The sequence below is a fragment of the Schistocerca cancellata genome, chromosome 5 (genome assembly GCF_023864275.1).
Source record: "Schistocerca cancellata isolate TAMUIC-IGC-003103 chromosome 5, iqSchCanc2.1, whole genome shotgun sequence".
NCBI lineage: Eukaryota > Metazoa > Arthropoda > Insecta > Orthoptera > Acrididae > Schistocerca > Schistocerca cancellata.
In genome coordinates this window covers 100,483,419-100,499,509 of record NC_064630.1, presented here as the reverse complement: position 1 = coordinate 100,499,509, position 16,091 = coordinate 100,483,419, and the positions used below count along the sequence as shown (strand labels likewise).

Genomic DNA, 16,091 nt, shown 5'->3' with positions numbered 1-16,091 from the left:
GAAAGAGCAGGTGATTAGAGGGCTCGTCTGGGTGTGTCGTAGCTTTTCGAGTGGGAAACGTAATTACCCGGCATTCAGGCCGTACCATGGGAACTGCACGATAACAGAGCTAAGTTACGTGTGCCAACAGCATCTCGAAGCTTTTCACGTGGCCCAAGCATGGCCACGGGCGTCCACAGATATTTATGCAAGAGGTGGCTAGTCTCTAAAATTTCCAGTTTTTATACCAGAAAACTGAGTAATTTTTGTTGAGTATTAACGAAAATAACCAACTAAACTGCCTCTGATTATCATACCCGGAAGAGAAGAAAGAGGAAATAATCATTAAAGACGTTTATTAAGTTTAGCAACCTTTGCTTACTTACAAAATTCCACAATGTATCATCTTAATGCATTTATTACAACATTTTCATCCCTTCCATTGTTTTTGATGTTGACTGACTTCGTTTTAGGTTTGTTTCGTTAAAGTGTGACAAGGCAAATGTAGAAAACCTCCCAAAAAATTCATAAATTTCCCAGCACAAACTACTCTTAATGGTCTCGGATTGATGCAAGATGATCTTTGTCCCTTTTTTTTTATCATCAGTCTTCTGACTGGTTTGATGCGGCCCACCACGAATACTTCTCCTACGACAACGTCCACATCTCAAAGTAGCACTTGCAACCTACGTCGTCAATTACTTGCCGGATGTATTCCAATTTCTGTCTTCCTCTACATTTTTCACCCTCTACAGCTCCGTCTAGTACCATGGACGTTATTCCTTGAAGACTTAAACAGATGTGTTACCATCCTATCCCTTCGTCTTTTCAGTGTTTTCCACATATTCCTTTACTAGACAATTCTGCAGAGAACTTCCTCATTCTTTACCTTATCAGTCCATCTAGTTTTCAACATCCTTCTGTGTCACCACATCTCAGATACTTCTGTTCTCTTCTTTCCCGGTTTTCCCACAGTCTGTGTTTCACTACCATACAATACTGTGCTTCGAACGTAGATTCTCAGAAATTCCTTCCTCAGACTAGCGCCTATGTTTAATACTACTAGACGTCCCTTGGCCAGAAATGCCCCCTTTGTAACTGCTAGTCTGCTTTTGATGTCCTCTTTGCTCCGCCCGTCATTGGTTATTTTGCTCCCTAGGTAGCAGAATTCTTTAACTTCATCTACTTCGTGTTCGCTTATTCTGATGTTAAGTTTCTCGCTGTTCTTATTTCTGCTATTTCTCATACCTTTCGCCCTTCTTCGATTTACTCTCAATCCGTATCCTGTACTCATTAGACTGTTTATTCCATTCATCAGATCCTGTAATTCTTGTTCACTTCCACTGAGGATAACAATGTCATCAGCAAATCTTATCATTAATATCCTTTCACCCTGAATTTTAATTCCATTCTTGAACCTTTCTTTATTTTCGTCATTGCTTCTTCGACGTACAGATTGAACAGTAGGGACGAAAGACTGCGTCTCGATTCGAACACTTCGTTCTTGGTCTCCCACTCTTATTTTTCCCTCTTTGCTCTTGTGCTTATTGTCCAGTAACTAGTGCTAAATAACACCTGGACTACTGGTTTCATGGATTTGTGGCTACTGAAGGTGGAGAAGGTCCCATTTCTTGAAATGAAGTTCTTTTCGACCTTGACATTTTCTCAGATTTTCCCCTCTCTTCTAGCGCAGAAAATGGTAATTTTTTATTTCCAATTGATGCATTTCGATCCATAAATGAGTTAAAAATGTACACAGCAAAAGGTGGCAAGACTGTAATGTTCAGCGGTTACTGAAATCGCTCTGTGATTGTATAACTGGATGTGGCATCAGCATGATTGTATAACTGGATGTGGCATCAGCAAGGCATGACGGGTCTTCCTTGACCACACATAAACATTAAACTATTGTTGTGATTAAGTCATGCAGTAGTAGATGTGGGAATTGGCGGAGAATGTTGGACATGGATACTGCAACCACGTTAATTTCACGCTGGGAATAGGCACCGGAATTTGAGCGCCAGCATGTTGGAATGGTGTCTTTCTGCAACCATATAAAGAGTATATGAGGAAGGGATGGAATAGTTTTGGGATTATTTTGGCCATGTTCTGTGGGTCTCCACAGCCACCTTGAATGCAGGACAACGCAGAAATCGCCGCTCCAAAGAACAGTGAATGTGAGAATTCTGTGTCCCAGATTCCAGGTAGGATGAAGCGTCCCCTCCCCCCCCCCCCCCTTCTTGCAGACGCCTGTGAGCACCTCGCTTACCCGTGGGGACCAATGCACCAGTATACGATTTTTGGAGATTTAGCGCTGGGGTACCTTTAGAGTGTAATAAATTTCTTCTCGTACGGAGAGATTTAACAAATGTCAATCCATGTGACGAGTTCCTGATGTGCATGCTTTATTGCTCCGAGCTTTTGAAGCGACGAAATAGAACTTTTTTCTGACTAGTTTGTGTCGTTTTACGACACTGTTAGTTTTGATTTTAACGAAAGGCTAATGCGAAATGACCATAAGAATACGATGCGACTAACTTAAGTAGCCTTACTAGGGATACTCCTACACGAAATGGCAAGTTTTTGTCAAGCTCTGACTGGATTACTGGCTTACCTGGACATCTGTGCGGTGTTACCAGATCTCACCGATAAACTTTGAGGAACAACAGGCCTCAGCTACTGATTCAATTTTTATTCCTGAATGTATTTATGTTAATCCATCGATTCTAAACCCGCAGGATTCTGAAAATGAAGAACAGTAAGAGTATCCTCGCGAAAGGCGAAGTTCTGCGTTTTGTTACCTTGTCCAGCACACATTTTTAAACCGCCAGGAAGATTCGAAATAGATGAATGAAGGATTCGCTGTGGAAACGATTCCTAGGCTGCGGGTAAGCCATTTTTTCACCATATCTTTTCTTCCAATACTGCTACTACCGCTAGATTGCAGGAGAATTGTGAAGTTTGGAAAGTAAGAAAGATGTGGTGGCCATGGTGAAGCTCTGAGAGTGGGTCTTGAGTCGTGCTTGGATAGCTCGACCAGTAAGAGAATGACCGTGATAGGTGATGTTCCGGGTTCGGCACACAGTTTTAATCTGCCGACATGTTTCAAAACAGCAATCACTGCGTTGCAGAGTGACATTTACTCTAGAAACAGTATTGTACAGAAATTTCCTTTTATTAATGTCATGTTTCATTGAATTAACAAGAGTTGGAACGGTCTCCATAAGCGTCATTACATGATTAGCAGCAGTGATTATACACCTGTATCTCGCACGGCAGGATCCTGTAATTTCGTATTGTAATTAAAGTCTAACACAATTGCCTTTATTTTCACAAAACACTTTATTTTGTTTCTGTATGCATATAGATAGGGAAAATCAGCTTCTAAACGATCATTAAAATTCACGATGAAAAACTACAGCTGTCTTTTATTTTGCACAGTGACATTATTTTCGGTCATAGACAATTTTCAAGCTTAGTGTAAACGAGGAAATACAAAACGTTAGAGTTTGTACAAGCTGACAAGTTAGTGTAACGCTATAAACAGCATACCTACAGGCGTAAATGGCAGATTCGTTCTATCATTTCCATATTTCTTCGTACTTCACATTTCCACGTTCTCCCCTGGCTGGCTTCCATCCGTCCTTCACTTCCCCCCCCCCCCTTTTCACACCCACCGCAACTTCCCGTGGCACTACGGTGTTCCTTCCCTTTACATTTCCTGTTTCATACAATGTTACATTCAGTGTATATTATTGCCACATTATTATACTCTTGTATGGAACTTGATGATGCTGAAGTAAAGCTGTTCAAATAAGGCCTCAGTGGGCAGTTTGTTGTATTGTGCTGTTCAGCGTAGATATTTGGCTATACTATATACTCCAATATTGGGAATAATAGGATTTTAATATGCAGTATGATCCTTAAAGAAAATATTTGCAAGTATATTTTGTAATGTTTGATAAGCTGTGTGTGGTTCCAATTTTAATACTTTGATACATTTTCATTTCTCTCATCTTCATTATTCTGCTACTAGATTCTATTATTTTTCCTGTCTAGTGTCACTTTTCCTTTCTTCCCTCTTCTCCCCCCCTCCCCCCTGCACCCCCCAATTCCTCTTCAATGTTATATTGTATTTTGGCTTTTTGTATACCAAAACCTACTCGTAATATAATTTTTTGCGAACAATTTGTACTTATAAAGAAACAATTTTTTGTGAGAGATTTTTTCTTCAGTGTGAAATATAACCTTGGTGACTTCCCTGTAAATAACGTTATGCTGTGTACTCTCCTTAATTCACGGAGAAACTGGAGCTTTTTCCTAGTTTTGTTTCTCTATGAAAAAAAAGTTCTTAAGCATAAAAATTATTTTCGTTTAAGCTTTTAAAATATTATGTAAGCTATGGGCTGTCATCTTGCGTTTTGTTAGTACAGTTTCTTCTCCTCCTTTCCTTGTTTCTTCTAACTTATATTCGTACCTTCTCCCCTGGATGGCCTCCGCCACTCCTTACAGTCCCCCGCCATCCGCCCACCTCCTTAGGTTCCCACCTATTAGTTTTTATTCGTTCTCTGCTTTGTACGATAGATACATTGACTCGATCAATAATTTTATTCATGGGTTCTCATCCCCTCTTTCACCACTTTTAACCCCCCCCCCCTGGCGATTGTGCAGGGTGATATAAGGATACTTAACCACTTAGTTAACATATAAGCTAATTTTTGACTGTTAATGTCCATTGTCTCCCTTTGTTGGTTTTTATATGTTTTCTTCTCCCCTCCCCATCTCCTTCCCCCTTGATACCCTTCTACCCTCTTTCCCTATTACGTTTTCTTTTTCTTTAAATTGTCCTATGTTTATAGTGGATCATTAAAATATCACTGTAAAGAAGTGGGTCAACCCGCCTCTTCTTTAGTTATAGTGGTTACAATTAGGTTATTTTCCTGAGCTCTCAGTTCAGTTGAATGTGCTTCATAGTAAATATAAATTTATTACTAAGCTTTTTGGTCGCTTTGACTTTCTTTGTTTATATTTATGTTGTACACTTAATATTACGATCTGTTTGACAAATGTAAGTTGTTTGCTTTCAGCCAAAGACAACATTGTACCATTCTGTTTGTTAGGTTAAAGCTTCACTTGTTAGCATTCCCAGTTTTCCGACGATGTCAGAAACGTACGTTGGCCAAGAATGTTCCTTTCTAAAACCATTTCTGATTGATCATGAGTCATATTTAGTTTATTTGATATTAGTAAACTTCGTGTCCTGTTGAGTAATAAATATTATTAGGTCTCTTCAATTGTCTCCACCATTACACAACTGTCGTAATGACCTACAGACAAAGACACTTAGGTGGTACCTGTCCATTACGTCCAGCTACTGCAATAAGACCAGGGAGTTTAAGTGCCTTCAGTTTCGCTGTCTGTCACCAGGTAGCGTGGGAATCTCTCTTACACATCAATACAATATCAGTTCTGTTTTGGATAGTGTGTCGAGGCTGCATGGTTACATTGCTGCCACTTTTGTTTTCATGCTTGTAACATTTTTAAGGATTGGATCCAAGATCTGGGACTTGAAGTTTACCAAGAATACATTACTTGTATTAGAGGAATCCTTTATAAAGTGCATCCTTTATGACTGGGCATGCTGTGAGTTTTTGAATCTGAATGAAAGCTGCCCTTAACAATGTTTGGATCCGTAGGAGAAGCAAACGCGCCAAGTTCTAATCACCTTATTCAACTGCGTCAGCAAGAATAATAATCATAAACATATGAAGAAAACTAACACGAACTACTGATTACTTATAGCAGCAGAACCGATTCTGAAATACAAACGAATAATAATGGGTGATAATGGATGGTAACCAAAAATTTACTTTAAACTGTAAAAACCTTTTATTATGCATATACGGTGTTTTTGAATGTTCATTTCGAAACACTTTTCTATAAATAGGGCGGGCTTAGAATTAAGTTGTTGCGTTTTTATTAAAAGAAAACAGTGTCACATGTTTTACTTTGTACTAGATAGGTTTTTCATAATGTTTTCAGAACAGGACTGGTTATCTGTCAAGTGTATACCCAGCGAGAGGCAATGGAGTGGAGCTGACACCCTCATAAGAAAAAAAACTGCGAAGTAGCATCGTGCTCCGCTAAACAGAAGTATCAGTTTAGTGAGTTTGAAGAAAGTAATATGTAATGCATACCGACTAGTAGCAGGTGTACACCGAGTTTGTAATTCAGAACTGTTTTTGTCACTCACGACGAATCTAACATGGCTTTTCAAGCCGTGGGTAGCTCAGGGGAACTAAGTGACTTCGAATGTGGACTAGTCGTTGGACGTCACTTGAGTAAAGAATCGATCGGCTATTCTGAACCCCTCTAAAGCTACCCAAATCGACTGTTGGTCTTGTGATAGTGAAGCCGAAACATGAAGGCACAACTGCATCTAAGCCAAGACCAGGCTGACCTCTTATGGACTATCTTCAGACAGGGAACGGTAAACATTGCGAAGGTGGTTGTAAAAATTCGTATGAAATCAGCGGAAGAAATCAGTGGTGAGTTCTAAAGCGATACCAGTAGTCCACCTAGCACAGTTACTGTGCACAGGGCGTTAAAAATATGGGTGTTCAAGGGTCGAGTAGCTCCTCATAAGCCACATAATACTGTAGTCGCCACTATGCAGAGGATGGCCGGAACCGAGTGATTTGGAGTGATGAGTAACGCTACAATCTATGGCAATTCTATGGAAGGGTTCGGGTTGAGGCGAATACCTGGAGAACGTTACCTTCCATCATGTGTTGCGCCAACAATGAAGTACTGAGGAGGCGGTGTAATGGTAGGGGGCTGTTTATCGTGGTTAGGGTGTGATCATTTTATTAAGCGAAGAAAATGCTTAATTCGGTAGGATATGAACACATTTTACGGCACTTTGTTCGGGGACGATGACTGTATCAACATGACAAATAAATTTATCATAAAATAGCATGGTCCTTAGACAATAACTTTCCTGAAATTGACAGGCCTGCCAAGAATCCCGAAAATTTGTCATAAAATAGCATGGTCCTTAGACAATAACTTTCCTGAAATTGACAGGCCTGCCAAGAATCCCGACCTGAACCGTATGGAATACCTCTGGGATGAGACAGATACAGCTTCGCTCCAGATCCCAGCGGCCAGGATCACTACCTTCTCTAACCTCGGGTCCTAATGGAATAATAGGCTGCCATTCCTTTATAGACATTGAGACACCTAATTGACAGTGTTCTCAGCAGAATTCAAGACGTCATGAAGGCGACGGGAGGACATGCTCCATATTACTGTCCACTAATAGGTGGCTGGATGGGCAACGGCCTTGCCGCAGCGGATACACCGGTTCCCGTGAGATCACCGAAGTTAAGCGTTGTTGGGCGTGGCCGGCACTGGGATGGGTGACCATCCAGCCACCATGCGCTGTTGCCATTTTTCGGGGTGCACTCAGCCTCGTGATGCCAATTGAGGAGCTATTCGACCGATTAGTAGCGGTCAAGAATACCATCATAACGACCGGGAGAGCTGCGTGTTGACCCCACGCCCCTCCTATCCGCATCCTCCTCTGAGGATGACACGTCGGTCGGATGGTCCCGGTAGGCCAATCGTGGTCTGAAGACGGAGTGTTATAATAGGTGTCGGGATACTTTTGATCAGATAGTGTATTTATTTATTCGCTTCGTTACGGTGGTCAGAGTATACCATACAAGCAACTATGCAACATTGTTTGAGGAGAACTCAGATCTACAGCCAGCGAGAAGTATTACAGAGGCTGCGCGTTAGAGCCATTATAAACGACTCGGTGGCTGGCTCTCTCTGATGTTTGGTGTACTGTTAGCAAGCTTCGTTATCCTTGTGGGCATTGACTACATACAAAGGTGGACTAATGAGTTTTGCAATAACATCGTAGTACATAACTTTTAAAAAATCCGTTTCTACCTCCATTGAACTGAAGGGTTCAAAATGGTTCAGATGGCTCTAAGCACTATGGGACTTAACATCTGAGGTCTTCAGTCCCCTAGACTTAGAACTACGTAAACCTAACAAACCTAAGGACATCGCACACATCCAAGGCCGAGGCAGGATTCGAACCTGCGACCGTAGCAGCCGCGTGGTTCCGGACTGAAGCGCATAGAACCGCTCGGCCACAGCGGCCGGCGAACTGAAGGGTTTTGCTCTGTCAGCTTAGAGAGTTTTTTATGTCGTCATAAAAAAGAAATCTGTTTCCAACACCATAGGTCGTTATAGTCACGATATTTCTGTAAGCCGTTTGATACTTTATTAAGTTGGCCGAATTACGTCCTGGAGACGGCCTTCTGAAATCTCCTTACGGCGACGGAGGAGGATGTCATCGAAAGTTTGAAACTGAATACAAATCTTACGCGGCAACAACTCCGTGAAGCTTTTATTCAAGAATATTGTGGCGAAAAAACTACTTTGTCCTACGACTCATCTGCATCTGATGAAAATTATTCCCGTTCAGATTAGTTGAGGAGGTTACGGCGTACAACGTGAGAACAGTCTGGGGAACGCTGGTGAACTATTTCAGCCCATAGCTAGAAACTGAACTTCGCAACGGTCGATAAGCGAGAGGTTTGAATTCAATACCACATCGACACCCTTTAAGCGTAATACGTTTTTAAGGAATATCTAATTAGGTCCGCCTCTGATTTGAATAATTATTAACAGACAGAATGCAGAAAGTCATCGTGGACGGCGAGTCATCTACAGACATTGAATTAATATATGGTGTTCTCCAATGGAGAGTAATACGACCGTAGCTGGGTCACACGATACTTTCGTGACTTAACGGGTAATATTATTAGGAATCTCAAACTTTTCGCAGACGATGCAGTTGTCTATGAGGAACTTCTATGCAGTAATAATTTCATTAATATCCAGTTATAAATTCAAAAAGTGGCAGACTGGTGCAAAGATACGAGCACGTAATGATTGTAGTAGAGAAGGCGAATGACTGACTTCTTAGGAAAGCGTGGTTCTGCTCTAGAGGGGACCGCATATAAGACACTAGTGCGACCCATTCTTGAGTACTGCTCAAGTGTTTGGGATACGCACCAGGTCGGATTAAAGAAAGATATCGAAGCAACTCAGAAGCGTGCTACTAGTTTTGTTACTGGTATGTCCGATCAATACGCCAGTACTACGGAAATGCTTTGTTAACTCTAATGGGAATCTCTGGGAAAACAACGACGTTCTTTTCCCGAAACACTATGGAAAAATTTGGAGAACGGACATTTACGGGTGAATGCAGCACGAGTCTGCTGCAGCCGACGTACACTTCGCGTAAGGACCGCGGGGACAATGTAAGAGAAATTAGGAATTATGGAGAGTCGTTATTCCTTCGCGCCATTTGCGTGTGAAACAGGAAAGCGAATGGCTAGTAGTGCCTTGTGGTACTCTCCACTATGATGGTTTTTGATGTATGTGTGTATGTACAGGGTGTTTCAAAAATGACCGGTATATTTGAAACGGCAATAAAAACTAAACGAGCAGCGATAGAAATACACCGTTTGTTGCAATATGCTTGGGACAACAGTACATTTTCAGGCGGACAAACTTTCGAAATTACAGTAGTTACAATTTTCAACAACAGATGGCGCTGCAAGTGATGTGAAAGATATAGAAGACAACGCAGTCTGTGGGTGCGCCATTCTGTACGTCGTCTTTCTGCTGTAAGCGTGTGCTGTTCACAACGTGCAAGTGTGCTGTGGACAACATGGTTTATTCCTTAGAACAGAGGATTTTTCTGGTGTTGGAATTCCATCGCCTAGAACACAGTGTTGTTGCAACAAGTTTTCAACGGAGGTTTAATGTAACCAAAGGACCGAAAAGCGATACAATAAAGGATCTGTTTGAAAAATTTCAACGGACTGGGAACGTGACGGATGAACGTGCTGGAAAGGTAGCGTACGGCAACCACAGAGGGCAACGCGCAGCTAGTGCAGCAGGTGATCCAACAGCGGCCTCGGGTTTCTGTTCGCCGTGTTGCAGCTGCGGTCCAAATGACGCCAACGTCCACGTATCGTCTCATGCGCCAGAGTTTACACCTCTATCCATACAAAATTCAAACACGGCAACCCCTCAGCGCCGCTACCATTGCTGCACGAGAGACATTCGCTAACGATATAGTGCACAGGATTGAAGACGGCGATATGCATGTGGGCAGCATTTGGTTTACTGACGAAGCTTATTTTTACCTGGACGGCTTCGTCAATAAACAGAACTGGCGCGTATGGGGAACCGAAAAGCCCCATGTTGCAGTCCCATCGTCCCTGCATTCTCAAAAAGTACTGGTCTGGGCCGCCATTTCTTCCAAAGGAATCATTGGCCCATTTTTCAGATCCGAAACGATTACTGCATCACGCTATCTGGACATTCTTCGTGAATTTGTGGCGGTACAAACTGCCTTAGACGACACTGCGAACACCTCGTGGTTTATGCAAGATGGTGCCCGGCCACATCGATCGGCCGACGTCTTTAATTTCCTGAATGAATATTTCGATGATCGTGTGATTGCTTTGGGCTATCCGAAACATACAGGAGGCGGCGTGGATTGGCCTCCCTATTCGCCAGACATGAACCCCTGTGACTTCTTTCTGTGGGGACACTTGAAGGACCAGGTGTACCGCCAGAATCCAGAAACAATTGAACAGCTGAAGCAGTACATCTCATCTGCATGTGAAGCCATTCCGCCAGACACGTTGTCAAAGGTTTCGGGTAATTTCATTCAGAGACTACGCCATATTATTGCTACGCATGGTGGATATGTGGAAAATATCGTACTATAGAGTTTCCCAGACCGCAGCGCCATCTGTTGTTGAAAATTGTAACTACTGTAATTTCGAAAGTTTGTCTGCCTGAAAATGTACTGTTGTCCCAAGCATATTGCAACAAACGGTGTATTTCTATCGCTGCGCGTTTAGTTTTTATTGCCGTTTCAAATATACCGGTCATTTTTGAAACACCCTGTAAATGTAGATGTAGAAGAGAGATGCCAATGGTTACAACTTGTTTTACTCGTGCGAGAGTGTAACAGATATGTTGAAAAAGCTTTACTGGCTGGATCCACAAGGAAGGCATCATGTACTGGGTGATCAAAAAGTCAGTATAAATTTGAAAACTGAATAATTCACGGAATAATGTAGATAGAGAGGTACGAATTGACACACATGCTTGGAATGACATGGGGTTTTATTAGAACCAAAAAAATACAAAAGGTAAAAAATGCCCGACAGATGGCGCTTCATCTGATCAGAATAGCAATAATTAGCATAACAAAGTAAGACAAAGCAAAGATGATGTTCTCGAGGAATAGCACTGTAAAGCATGTCCGGAGTTATGGGGAGGCATTGGCGTCGGATGTTGTAACCTCAAAGCCAACAATCGCACGGACTGAGGTCTGGGGACCTGGAAGGCCAAGCATGACGAAAGTGGCGGCTGAGCACACTATCATCACCAAACGACGCGCGCAAGAGATATGTCGGACATTCTGTGAACTTTGTTTTTTTTATGAAATACTACGTCATTCCAAGCATGTGTGTCAATTTTCATCTCTCTATCTACGTTATTCCGTGGTTTATTAAGTTTTCAAATTTATACTGACTTTTTGATCACCCGGTACTTTTCGAGAATCTGTTTTAAAAACTTCATCAAGTGTTTTTCGGGACAGAAACTATGAGTATTCTTCCGCCGCCTACGTATCTATTCTTCGCACATTCCATTCGCGAATGGAACTGCAGGAATATGAAATATCTGATGCAACATAAAGCATCCTCCAGCATACTCTTCATAGTAATATGCATAGTATAGATGTAGATGTTGAGTCTCATGAATGTTATGCCAAGGGTAGTTAGTCTCGATCCCGTGAAATTTGCTGACCGCTTCTTCAGATGGCATCTCTGTTTAGCATCCGCAGACTGCTTACTCATTGTTTGTCCGACGATGCTGTAATACATTTATAGGGTCATAAATGGCGTTGAGTCGTGATTCAGGGCCCCACCAATTGTGTACAGCTTTATCTGGCTTCTTCATCCATTTCTAGAAGCAATGTGATAAACAGGGAGTGGACAAAAATATGGAAGTCCAATAATACATCACATTACTATGTCGAATACTGGGTCGGATACCCGTTAGCACTCAAAACAGCTTGCAGTTATCTCGGAATGCATAAGTACCGGTCCAGTATGATTTTCAAAGGGATCTTATACTATTCTTCCTTCAGAATAGTGACAAGTTAAGGTAACGATGACGGAGGTGCATAGCGATCAGGCACTCTTTTCTCCACAGTGACTCAACAGTATTAAGATCATGTGACTGTGTTGAATGAATGAGTGTCGTGTGACTAGGGCCTCCCGTCGGGTAGACCGTTCGCCGGGTGCAAGTCTTTCGATTTGACGCCACTTCGGCGACTTGAGCGTCTATGGGGATGAAATGATGATTATTAGGACAACACAACAAACAGTCACTGAGCGGAGCCTTCCAAGGCCTTCCAAGGCCTGTTCGGACGGAGTTTAATTTACTGGTTTGGTTTACTTTTCTCCATCCGTCTAGTTTCCATTCAACTGGCCATTATACAATCTTTGTGGAATATCAATTCGTGACTGTTCTTTCTGTTTATTCCAGATAACCCGTTACTGCAGGCCACTGTGGCCGAGTGGTTCTAGGCGCTTCAGTGCGGAACCGCGTTGCTATTAGGTCAGTAGGGTTTAAGTAGTTCTAAGTCTAGGGGACTGATGACCTCAGATGTTAAGTTCCATAGTGCTTAGAGCCATTTACACTATGACCCGTTACTCTATTACCAGCTTCCCTACTCATTATTTCTTCGCCTGTCCTACCATTGTCGGAATCGGTGCGAATAATCATTTGATACCCACTCCAAAAATCTCCCTCTACCCATCTCAGTGATTCGTAAAATTGCATCTGTATTGTTTTCAATTTCACCTTTAGATTTTCTAGTTTTCGACCACATCGTAAGGTTAAAAAAAGTTCTCGTGATCGCCGTAACAGGCATTTCGTTTTTTGTAGTATTACTCCTATCGATTACATTCCACCCTGAGATCTGAATAGGCGACTGTTTTATCTCTGAAATATTTTGCCGGGAGGGAAGCTATTGTGTCATATTTAGGAGGTAATGTTGTGGTTACGCTTTTCTTTCGTTGATGTTGTCACACTTGGTTTTTAAAATTCTTGGTGAGTCACTTTCATTGGTTACGTACTCTTTCTTTTCAAAGGATATTTATAGATCTGACTTCTCAGCTGTTTTCTTCAGAAGTTCTGGTCTTCTCATTATATGAGGTTCCATCCACTATTATGTGTTTTTCTTCCTCTATTTCCCATTCTCTTACAACTTTTTCCAGTACACAGTTGAATAATAATGGCAGTAAACCCTCCCGTTGTTTGATTCCCGATACAATTTGGAAGGATCTAGAATTTGTTCCTAGAAATTCAACTTCAGGTACTATATTTGTGAGAGTTTGTTTAGTTATCTCTAGAATTTTCCTGTCTACGGCAAATTCCTTCTGTGTTTTGAGGAGTGAGTCTCTGTCTGTTGAATCATAAGCTTTTATAAAATCAACAAATATTAGAACTATTTTCTTATTTGATGTTTTCATGCGCCTATTTTATCTGTGTAAGGTTTAAAATTTGCTCTGGATGGGATCTGTTACTCTTAAATCCAGCTTGGTACTCTGAAATTTTTTAATTATTGGCTTCTGAATTGTAAATTTTAACACTATCTCGCTAGTGAAAGCTAGGCTGGTGACCCTTATTAATTTGGCTCGCACGCCACACATCGCCAACAACGCGTGCATCCCGAGCACGGGCGAGAGTGTGATTTTCCACGATGGCACGGAAGTTGCGACGCACGGACGAAAGGAACGTATCACACTGTGATAGACAAAATGTAGACTAAGAATCCGTACTAGTCGTTTGGCGAGTTCCGACAAAAAAGAAACACGGTTTCTCGCATTACTTAGGAACTATGTGTCGTGACTTGTTAGGATGCGACTATACAAAGTGACAGTTATTAAACTATATGAAAAACGTAAATTAGTTATAAACTACGGCGTGGACACACCTTATTAAACATGTAAACGTCACTATAGGTATTCGGATTTAGGTTATGACATGTTCGATATGCCTGCCATCATAGGCAACGGTGTGGCGCAGACGAATAGCGAAATTCTGCATGACCCGCTGAAGTGTCGGAACATCGATGCTGTCGATAACCTCCTGAGTGGCTATTTTCAGCTCAGCTATGGTTTTGGGGCTATTGCGGTACATCTTGTCTTCAATACAGCCCCATAAAAAGTAGTCGCATGTGTTCACATCCGGAAAATATGGCGGCTAATCGAGGCCGATGCCAGTGGCCTCTGGGTACCCTAGAGCCAGAATGCGGTTCCAAAACTGCTCCTCCAGGACATCAAACGCTCTCCTGCTTCGATGGGGTCGAGCTCCGTCTTCCATGAACCACATCTTGTCGAAATTAGGGTCACTTTGGGATGAAATCATTTTCCAAAACCTTCCCGTACTGGAATGAAATTTTCACTCTGCAGCGGAGTGTGCGCTGATTTGAAATTTCCTGGCAGATTGAAACTGTGTGCAAGTTTCGCAGCAGAACTTCTGTGAAGTTTAGAAGGTATGAGACGAGGTACTGGCGGAAGTAAAATTGTGAGGACGGGTCGTGAGTCGTGCTTGGGTAGCTCAGTTGATAGAGCACTTGCACGCGAAAGGCAAAGGTCCCGAGTTCGAGGCTAGGTCCTGCACACACTTTTAATCTGCCAGTGAGTTTCACCTCCACGTATTGTTCGGTAGTCGCCATGCCATCAAGGAATACCGCACCGATTATTCCGTGACTGAACATTTCACACCACACAGTTACCCGTTGAGGGTGAAGAGACTTCTAGATTGCGAAACGCGGGTTCTCAGCCCCCCAAATGCGCAAGTTTTGCTTACTGAGGAACCCATCGAAATGAAAGTGAGCTTCGACGCTAAACCAAACATAATGCGCATACTAATTCCCATCATACCTCGCGGCCGACCGTGCAGTTTGAACGTCCTAACGCAACCCGTTCAGGACTTATGACGATTTAATTTCGTATAGTTCAATAATTGTCACCCTGTATTTCAGTCTTGAACTGTGTCCTTATGCTCTGACAGATTTTATCAAGACCGATGAACACTATGGGATTTCCGCTGTGAAATAGCGTGCTGAAGACTGATCACACACACACACACATATACACACAAAAAAGTCTGGCGTTTCAGATTTGTTTATTTATCGGATATATTGCATTAGAGGTAGTCACATTCGAAGGTGGATCCATTCGAATCCACGCACGTCTGAATTCATTCCTTCCACTATCCAAAACATATCCGCATTCGTTTTCCGTGAGGCCGTGCATAGACCCCGTCGTTATTGCATGTTGTTGTTGTTGTGGTCTTCAGTTCGAAGACTGCTTCACACTAGTCTATCCTGCCCAAGCCATCTCATCTCTGTAGAACTACTGCATCCTATATCCATTTGAGAATGGTGACTGTATTCAAACCTTGTTTTTCTTCTGAAGTTTTTACCCCAACACTTCCTTCCGTTACCACATTGACAATTCCTTGACGCCTTTTTTTAGTTAAATTTCGTCATAAATTTCTTTTTTTTTCCCAGTTCGATTCAGTACCTCCTCATGAGTTATATGATTATGTAATCGCGTACTTTCCGTTGCACCACATGTCAAAAGCTTCTATCTTCTTCTTGTCTGAGTTGCATATCGCCCACGTTTCACCTGTACACAAACATCTTAAAAAAAGACTTCATAACCCTTAAATTTATGTTAGATACTAGCTGAGAATCCAGCGTTGCCCGGATATGTATTGATTGCAGTCTTCTATTAGTCCATGCCCTCCACCCCTTCTCTCTGTCCATCTCCTCCCACCCCTTTCCAACTATATCTTCTCCTAGCACCTCTCGCTATCCATCTACTACTTTTTCTTTCCTCTGTTCATCACCTCCCCCTCCTCTCTCAGCCTTCTCTCTGCCCATATGTTCCTCCACCCAGTCTCTGCCCATTTCTTCCTCT

At 42.2% G+C, this 16,091-nt stretch overlaps 1 long non-coding RNA gene and 1 pseudogene across 1 annotated transcript in view; both read left to right on the top strand.

Annotated features, from left to right (window-relative positions):
- Nucleotides 1-16,091, top strand: part of LOC126187341 (uncharacterized) — a 654,391-nt gene that overhangs the window by 63,346 nt on the left and 574,954 nt on the right. The window lies entirely within an intron of this gene.
- LOC126189104 (5S ribosomal RNA) lies at nt 7,315-7,431 on the top strand (annotated as a pseudogene).